At 44.3% G+C, this 10,402-nt stretch overlaps 1 long non-coding RNA gene across 1 annotated transcript; it reads left to right on the top strand.

The window, feature by feature from the left end:
- Positions 1-7,444: 7,444 nt before the first annotated feature.
- Positions 7,445-8,667, top strand: LOC133351283 (uncharacterized). The gene is made up of 3 exons (XR_009756168.1): positions 7,445-7,536; positions 7,903-8,118; positions 8,479-8,667. It is a non-coding gene; the product is annotated as an uncharacterized LOC133351283 (long non-coding RNA).
- Positions 8,668-10,402: the final 1,735 nt, after the last annotated feature.

The following is a 10,402-nucleotide window of genomic DNA, read 5'->3' on the forward strand; positions in this document are numbered from 1 at the left end:
AGTATGAACTGGGGCTTACACAACATACAACATATAACCTCATACAACTGAATAGCAATCAGAATATAAATGCAGTTACTGTCATTTAAATTGGGTTTCCTACTCCTCGGCTGTCTGTCACTGACCAGCACGGGAAAACAACAGGCAGCCCCTCCAGAGATCAGAGAGAGCTTAGGGAGGGAGAGCCAGTCAAGCGCAGCCAGGGGAGGGCTGGCAGCCTTAGGAGTGGGGGGCAAGTCCAGTCAATTGGCCCATTGAACCATTCACCAGCGCAGCCCAATGAGTGCCCACTGCCGCAGCTCAATGAGTGCCCACCGCCGCAGCTCAATCAGTGCTCACCAGCGCAGCCCAATTAGTGCTCACAAGCGCAGCCCAATTAGTGCTCACAAGTGCAGCCCAATTAGTGACCATGGGCCGGATAAATGTCCTCGGAGGGCCGCATGTGGCCCGCGGGCCGTAGTTTGAGGATCCTTGCTCTACAGCATAGTGAAACTTCCCTTCTGCTATGCTCTCATTCATACTTCATGGTATTGGAAGCATGAATATGAACAAATCACGGTTGGCTACGTATGGTGTGAAAGAAGTTCAACATATATTATTCTCAATGCCAGGAAATACTCAAGGGTTAAATGGAATGTTTATATAGTCTATTTTCAAAGTTAATTGTAACTGGTGTCATGAGCGAAGTGATCATTGGCAATTGTAATGTGGGCTCCCTTTGCCCACAAATAAAATAATGCATTCACTTCCTTAAGACTGTCATTTATAATGTGTCACGGATTAAATATATTTAGGGATAGAAATAGGGTTTTTATTTCATTAGCTATTAGCTTTCCACACCAACGGACATGAATATATACGAAATCCATTTGCTTATACGTCTTATAAACTATTGTTACCCATTAGCATTTGTTTAAGCACCAAATATTAAAATATCACAGAGATTAAAATGCGTGACTATCTACAGCTACTTTTCTGATGGGTTCCAACTGGTCTCCTTGATACCTTTTGAAAACACCCCCATTACTATGGGAGATTCCATAAGCCACTTTGTACATGCGCTATCCTTTCTGTTATCCCCATATGTCAACAATCTACGTATTCTCAAACTTCACTCTCGCATGAATCTCTTTTCTGACGACTCGGCCTTGGTGGTATCTGGGAAGTCGATGGATGATCTACAACTACAGCTACAACAGACCTTTGATCATCTATAACTCCGGTTTAATGTCTTAAACTTAGTCCTCAATGTCAAAAAACCAAGGTTACGTTGTTCTCTGGCTACTCCAAGCCTAGTTTGCCCTCTCTGCGCATTTCGTTTTCTGGACTCACAGCCCATTGCATAGGTAGATATCTACAAAAAATCGAGGTGTTATCCTTGAAGGACATCATATGACCAATGAAGATAATAAAACGAGTGGGTGCCTCTGCAGAAATAACCATAATATACCAACTCAATATAGTCAAAGCCACCATGATACCCATCTTTTGATTGTTGCAACATCATCTACTTTCTAGACCTCTGAATGCCCTCTAAAACAGCTTGTTACAGTCTACCACATTGGGGCTTCTGCTTTTTCCTTGCAACCTACAATTTGTCCCCTCTCTCCCCCCTGGAAAACCGAAGAGACCACTACCACTGACTGGGCTGAAAGTAATTTGAAACAAATCCATCAACTTATCCAAAGGATCTCCTCACCAGCTTTTTTAACCTGGGGTTTTTTGGTGACGTGACCATCCACGTCGCTGCCCCACCTTACCGGAATGCCGTCGCCTCTCAGCTTAGGCTGGGTTCTCTCTCCCCCCTCCTCGACTACCATTGCAAATCACCGCTGGCTCAGAACGTGCAGGTCTCCTGCTGAACCGGCACACAACCCATTCGCTGTTTGATTTCCATGTGTTCTCGTGATGGTGGTTTAACTCGCTCCATCGTGTTTGCTTTTCTCACACCTCATCTCTTCTCCAACCATTCATTTCGTTGAACCTTGTTTTTGGTTGCAATATGCCTGTTTATTCACTTACTATTGTTATTTTTGTTCATGCACTATTTTTTGCCTGCACCTCTGAGGCGTTCTGTTCCTTGTCACCTGTTCCTCTATGTGTATCACTTTTATGTCGATGTTCCCGTTCTGTGTCGATGCACCACATATCTCCCTTGCAAACTAGCTGGGTAACTGACTAAATAGGAATTAACATGCAACAAATGTTTTGATATAAACCATGTTGTATAATGATAAGCATGTTTAATATCTTTTTCATCAACAGATATCCAAAATGTAACCACCCAAACCACGGAAGATATAAATTCTACTGCATATACAAACACATCCTCTCCATGGACAGAATTTAATTCCACACAGCTGCCAACAGAATCCTCACCATTAACAATTGACCTCAACTCAACACAGCTGGCAACAGCATCCTCAACATTAACAGATGCCCTGAATTCCACAGAACTGCCAACAGACTCCTCACCATTAACAATTGACCTCAACTCAACACAGCTGGCAACAGCATCCTCAACATTGACAGATGCCCTGAATTCCACAGAACTGGCAACAGACTCCTCACCATTAACAATTGACCTCAATTCAACACAGCTGGCAACAGCATCCTCAACATTGACAGATGCCCTGAATTCCACTGAACTGTCAACAGCATTCTCCCCATTAACAATTGACCTCAATTCAACACAGTTGGCAACAGCATCCTCAAAATTGACAGATGCTCTGAATTCCACAGAACTGCCAACAGCATCCTCACCATTAACAATTGACCTCAATTCAACACAGCTGGCAACAGCATCGTCAACATTGACAGATGCCCTGAATTCCACAGAACTGCCAACAGCATCTTCACCAGTGACAGATGCCCTAAATTCTACAGAGCTGCCAACAGCATCCTCATCATTAACAATTGACCTAAATTCCACACAGCAGCCAAAAGCATCATCACCATCATTAACAATTGAACAAAATGTCACACAGCCAGTATCAGTATCCTCACCATTGACAGATGCCTTAAATTCCACAGAACTGCCAACAGCATCCACACCAATGATAGATCCCCTAAATGCCACACAAGTGCCACCAACATCCTCACCATTCATGAGTTCCCTAAATACCACGCAACTTCCACCAGCATCCTCCACATTGACAGATGCTCTGAATTCCACAGAGCTGCCAACAGAATCCTCACCATTAACAATTGACCTCAATTCCACACTGCTAGCAACAGCATCCACACCAATGATAGATCCCCTAAATGCCACACAAGTGCCACCAACATCCTCATCATTCATCAGTTCCCTAAATTCTACACAGCTGCCACCACCATCCTCACCAATGACTGGTGCCCTCAATGCCACACAACTGCCACCACCATCCTCACAAATGACTGGTGCCCTCAATGCCACACAACTGCCACCACCATCCTCACCAATGACTGGTGACCTAAATTCCACGCAGCTGCCACCAGCATCCTCACCAATGACTGGTGCCCTCAATGCCACACAGCTGCCACCAGCATCCTCACCAATGACTGGTGCCCTCAATGCCACACAGCTGCCACCACCATCCTCACCAATGACTGGTGCCCTCAATGCCACACAGCCACCACCAGCATCCTCACCAATGACTGGTGCCCTCAATGCCACACAGCCGCCACCAGCATCCTCACCAATGACTGGTGCCCTCAATGCCACACAGCTACCACCACCATCCTCACCAATGACTGGTGCCCTCAATGCCACACAGCCGCCACCAGCATCCTCACCAATGACTGGTGCCCTCAATGCCACACAGCCGCCACCAGCATCCTCACCAATGACTGGTGCCCTCAATGCCACACAGCCGCCACCAGCATCCTCACAAATGACTGGTGCCCTCAATGCCACACAGCTACCACCACCATCCTCACCAATGACTGGTGCCCTCAATGCCACGCAGCTGCCATCAGCGTCCTCACCAATGACTGGTGCCCTCAATGCCACACAACTGCCACCACCATCCTCACCAATGACTGGTGCCCTCAATGCCACGCAGCCGCCACCAGCATCATCACCATTGACAACACTTTTCACAATGACACCTTCCACAACAGTGACATCGGCGACAACAACAGTGACATCGGTGACAACAACAGTTGTAACTTCAGCTACGCCATCTCCCAATAAAACTTCTCCAACATCCACATCGTCAACTTCAGTGTATTATCTAGTCTCAGGAAACACAACGGGTAAGTTGATTTCCTCCCTCCATCACCAGATCAAAAGTAACTTTTTTAAAAATTAATTATAATTACTGCATTGCATCATCCCAACATAATATATGTTGATACTTAAATACAGCACTCGGCGCACTATTTGTTTATTTAGCTGTTCACATAATTACCGTTGTACTTTAATATGCTGAGCCACATACATTTTTCAAAAGTTGAAATTACTTTCTTTTAAAATATCAACTTTTTTCAGGAAGGCGTAATAATAACACTTTCATCCATGATGTAGTCTAGGCACCTGTATCTGAAAAGTGTTTTTATTATGATAAAATAATGGTGATGGCAATGCAATTAAACAAAATCACTGTTTTGCATATTCTACCCCCTGTTACAGCTTCAACATCCCCACAGCATCAAACGAACACCACAATATTACCGTCGGCCACTAATCTTTCATTGTCCACAATGAGTACATTATCCGGTGTATGGTTTACAACGCTGTCGTCTACGGCCGTAATTTTTGTCCACGGCTCGGTAAGAAACCTAACTTTCACGAATCGAGGAGTGACGAACACATCCCTGGAGGTCACCTGGTTGAGTGCGTTGGGAGCTGTGGAGAAATACACGGCGCTCATCGCTCCCATAGATTCTCCCTCCATTTCCATCAACTATAATGGTTCACTCACCGCCAAGTTTGCTGGGTTGAGGCCCAGAGTCCAGTACATCGTCACGGTGAAAACCATCGGAAAAGGAAATGTCTCCGATGAAGGAGTGTCCGTGACGCAGAGTACAGGTGGGTACCCGCATGATTGAGTGATTGTAAATTATGAAACGTTTAATTCTGATGTACCTATGCCAACGAATGGCGAGTCAACATGAAACCTGATAGTGAAAAGCCCTTTTTTTTTAAGCCATAACATATGTCATACTGTACAATTGTGACATACAGTACTATATCACATGTGTAGTACTTGAGATACGCGTCACGCGCTGGGTCGGTATGCGCGCACGCGGCGGACAGTGAGGGCGAATGAGGACACAGGGCGCTGATTGGCTGGCCGTGGCGTCGCGAGGGATGACCTAATTAGGGGTAATTGGTTCAGGGATAAAGTGTGACATGGTGGAATGAAACGGGAGTTGGTGCCTGGGACGAGAGACGGACAGATGGAGAGACAGAGCAGTGGATAGAGTGAGTACAGCGTAGGGTAGCAGTGGATAGAGTGGGTACAGCGTAGGGTAGCAGTGGAGAATAGTGAGGATAGTGTAGGGTAGCAGCGGAGTAGCGGAAGCATCAGAGGAGAGAGACGGCAGAGAGTTACGACGGAGTTGACAAAGAGCAGCCGAGCTGGAGAGAGCGGAGAGGAGAGTCGACGGAGGAGCAGAGGGGAGCGAGCGAGGCCAGCGTTGCGCAGTGAGCGAGCAGAGAAACATTGCGCGGTGTTAACGGAGAGTTGTGGGTTGGAGTTTACGGAAGAACATTGAGCGGTGTTGAAGGGAGAAATGTGGAACTATGTAATTGAATAAAGAAACGAGGAAAGACAAGAAGTTGTCGCGTCGGTCCGAGCACTACACATGCAATAATCAATCCACTTGTCTTGGACATTGCAATTCAATGACATTTGAGTAATTAAACTATTTGCTTCAGTGTGTGGTTTAGCACATGTATTATCATCATTAATGTTAAACTATTCATGGAATGTTAACATATTCATGGTTAACTGAAATAATTCTGGTACGCAGTGTTTTAATGACATACCTATAAATACGAGTATACACTGGTAATCCAGAGGTTGCCTTTTAGAAAAATATTCCTGCGTGACAACTAAAACAATGGGCACCTTTCTTAAAATCGACCCAGCCAGATAGGTACTACAACCACAGCCAATCGGCAGATCGCGTGTGGCGGGGCAACGTGAGAGTACGAACCACCTCTCTCAACACGTCTGGGTCAGCGTGAAGCAAAGAATGTCATAGCTGCTGCACAATCATTTGTTGATATTGTCCATCACATCCGTCCGTGTGTCTGTCCATCCGACCAACTTTAGCCAACAATTCCACCATCTGATTCTGCTTCGGCAGTTTTTCCTGCTGTGGTTGTCCCACCTGATGACGATTGCTTGTGTTGCGATCGAAACGTCGTGATCTATTATTTTTCTACCTGCGTAACTTTACCGAAAGAACCAAAGAGTATGGATTCCTGCAGTCACGAAAGCTTCGAATCAAAATGAGAATATAGTTAGCAATACGTACTCTTGATTATGCACAGGTAGCTCCAATTGTGATCAGTTGACGTTTATTTCTTGTAGCTATTGTCCATTCATTTTATTCTTGCCCTTAATGTTCGAAACTTTTCAATGGCATCTGTTGTTTTGCACTACTATAAAGTCTGTTATTAACTTTGAAAAAAATATCTCGCGTTTACACTGGGTCATACACGATGCAGAGCTAATGTTCAGCGATTGCCGTTAAGCCTGACGACATTGTTTCCCCTATAGACTCTGACGAGTGCAGCGACGGGACCAGCAAATGCGCTCAGGTGTGCAATGAGCTGAACCTCTTTGAGAACAGCCAGGGCTACAACAGCTTTCCTCAGAGCCTAGTCTCACATGGTGTTGGACCAGATGACGCCTTTTGGCGTCATCTGTCTCGGGTGTGGACCAATCAACTTCAAGGACAGTGCATACATTATCAGAGTTATGTTTTTTGTTTGCATTATGACTGCAGGTATTGTGGTCTATGCAAACATGACTCCTCGTAAAAAAGGTGTCAGTTTTGTTGCCAGATAAAAGGGTAAAAAAACAATTACCAACATGCGGATTATTTACCCCCAAATCTGTTGCTGATACTCTCAGTAGCTCCATGCTTTGGCTTTGTTCTCCTTGCCTATAACATAATCACACGGGTCCCCATTAGGCTACAGCTGAGTGAGCGAGTTGATTAGTCCTTATGAAAGGAAAACATATCCATGTCTCCAATTCTTTGCACTGCTTAAGAATGCCTTTCTTGGAGGCTGGTCAGTCAAGTCGTTGAGCAGACTGTGTGAGCATGTAAATGTAGCGGTTATGTTTTAGTTTTTTTTATAATATATCTCTATGTATATGTATTATCATACAAATGTACGGTCCTATATTTGAAACTGTGCATTCCTCTGCATACACCATACGTCATGCCTCAAGTGGAAGAGAAACTGAAGTCTTCTCTACCTCTCCCCTATCCTCTCTTCCAGAGATTATTCATCGACCTTTTACAGGGCCAAAATACCATCAGAAAACGTTGTGGATCGCTATCGTCCCGACGTGTTTGCTGGAGAAAACACAGGTAAACGACGTTCATTTTCTTGTTGAACCATACTGATTGAAGTGTTTTTTTATGACATTGTGGGAAATATTTTTAAATGCACTTTAATGTGTTTAAGTTTAACCGTTAAGCATTAGCTTGTATAGTTTTTTTTCTATATAGAATAGAAAAGGTAGATATGAAGGCCTAAAGGACAAATATATATAAATTATACATTATATTTAAGTTTTAAGTGTATGATGATTATTTTTTTTAAAAATACAGTAAAACATAGCTGTATTTTATAGTAGATTTGTGAAAAGGTCATATTTGTGAACGTCTATAAAAATTACAGTTATATGTGATGGTCTCATTATGCAATGTCGTAATGTGTTTAATTACTTTCAGGTTTAAAGGGAAGGTTGGCGTACAGACTGGATTCAAACTCAGCGGCGACCAAGAACCCAAAGCGCCAGTGCCTGACCTGGTATCAAAGCGAGCAAATGATGAACTTCAGTCCATTCACTACCTGTCCCTGCTCTCTCTGGCAAGGGCTATTTGACAGCAGATACACATACGGATACAACATAGCTAATTATGGATATCAGATTTCGTATGTCCCAGGTGAGTCGGACTTATCGCGTTCATTTTTGCACAAGCTACAATGCTGATTTGCGATGCAATAAATATTGACAATAATCTATGGAACACGAATGCTTTCACACGTGATAAATGGATCAAGTTTGTGCAGTGTAAGAATTGATCGCAATTCGTATGTGTTGTGTGTGATCACTTCGTGGAAACACTGCTGCCACTATTTAATTTTCCAAGCATCACAACAGCAACAACATAACATCAATGTACAAATGCAACTCTGACCCCCCCCCCCAAAAAAAACTAAAACAAATATTCGTGGAGGGGGTTGATTTGTTACATCGGTAGTTGGAATGTTTTATGCTTATCAAAGGTATTTGTAATTTACAGGCACATCCTGGAGTCTACAAAGCGTGCAGATGGATATTTACGGGGCAGGGGTCAGGTGCTATTACAGCTGGTGGGGAGCGTTGCTGTATGGAAGGTACGAGAAATATCTGCCCACTCCGTGGTTTCAGTACCAATGGTGGTGGTGGTCATACTACTCTGCGTTTTCGGCCGAACGTAACACCTATACCGGTAAGTTATTGCACGCGAATACGCATATTGTTTATTGGTAAGGAGGTGAGCGTCCAAGAAGAGTTTGACAAACCTCATATGAGGATACACCTTGTTTGATAACACTCGCCCGACTAATGACCATCGGCTTGGACCTGTGGCTTGGACAGAGCAGTAGCCATAGAGCAGGCCCACAGTAAAAGGTAAAGGTGCAGCCCTAAAATTACTTTTGGCTAGAGAGAGGAAGACCTGGCAGAGAATGGCCTGACGACATAAGAGATTGACATCAGAGATTGGTGCAAGACAAGATGTGGTCACTACTTGAGCACATTGGCACAAGACAAAGGAAAGTGGAAACAAATGACGAAATGTGCAGTGGACACCTACGGGGCTATCTGCACATAGATCGTGATGATGATGATTATTTTAATTTACATGTTCTGCTTTTTTATTTGTCTGACCTGTTGTCATTAACAATGGACAATCCAAACAGAAATCAGCGACACGCATATGATTACCTGTTAATAGTTCCCAAATTTTGCACACAATTTGAAGCAAAAACATTACATGCAGCTGCCCAAATTTTTGGGACAACCTTAGTTACTACTAGCCTTTTGCCCGTCCAAGGACGGGTGTATTGCAAAATGCGTGTGCAATTTGTAAGGGCGCGGTGACACAGACTTATTTCATTTTTAAGGTTATTCCTTTTTCATCATGACGTCCTTTTTACTTTGATGTCTCAACAACAGCGTTACGGAGATCGCGTGATGTGAGGGTTCTGCCTTTATAGTGAGGGTTAGAAGTTGACGCCGAAGAGGGGGGAGGAGGCGCCTCGGCCCCCCATCTGGAGTGACGTCAGCCGCAAATTATTATGAATGGGGGGGGGGTCCATTTGGAGGACGTCACCTGTTAATGATTATTAATGAGGGGGCTGTTCGATGTGGAGTGACGTCACCTGCTCATGATTATTAATGAGGGGGGGGGGGTGCTCCATGTGGCTTGACGTCACCTGCTCATGGATATTAATGAGGGGGGCTGGTCGATGTGGAGTGACGTCACGAGCTTTAAGGACAGACATTCCTAGGTGATTATAGTAGGTATGTCTCTTGGCATCCCCATTTTGCCATCTCTGTCTTCATTTAAAACTGACTTAATTAAAATCACTAACGTTTAAGTGTGAATGTAATTTTACAGAAATAATTGTGATTATTACGTTTTTTTCGTGTCATTCTGTAATTGTGGAATGCTTTGATGTTGTCTACCAGCTGAGTCGCCCTTGAAAAAAAGAGAGCTTATTAGTTAAATGGCCTTCATTACTTATTGGGAAGTAAACATATGATTCTGACTTTCTCATGCCACGGTTTGGCTAATCTACACCAAGTGCCTTATTGCTGATCTACACACGTGCCTGTCTAATAATTCTAGTTAATCAAGAGTAAAAAAAAAAAAAGGCCGGCAAAATCCCATCACCACCTCCACGCGGTGCCGGCTGGATTCCAACCAACGGTGAGGGTCTTTGGCGTCAGATGGAGCGACCCACCGGCCAAAGTATTTCTGTGTCGCATCTATGGCAACGTCAAAACAACTTGGAACAAGCTAGGGCACCCCTCGGGGGAAACGCGCGCCGTCCTCGCCCAAACGACGCGAGAAGTGGACGAGGGCTACCTGCTCATGGATGGGGCAGGCTAAAGAAGTTAGTTCGACTACGGCTGGGAACACTCAACATCGGAACATTGACAGGGAGAAGTCGAGAATT

Source organism: Lethenteron reissneri, chromosome 36 (assembly GCF_015708825.2).
Source record: "Lethenteron reissneri isolate LAM-NWPU_2019-01 chromosome 36, ASM1570882v1, whole genome shotgun sequence".
In the NCBI taxonomy this organism is placed as follows: Eukaryota; Metazoa; Chordata; class Hyperoartia; order Petromyzontiformes; family Petromyzontidae; genus Lethenteron; species Lethenteron reissneri.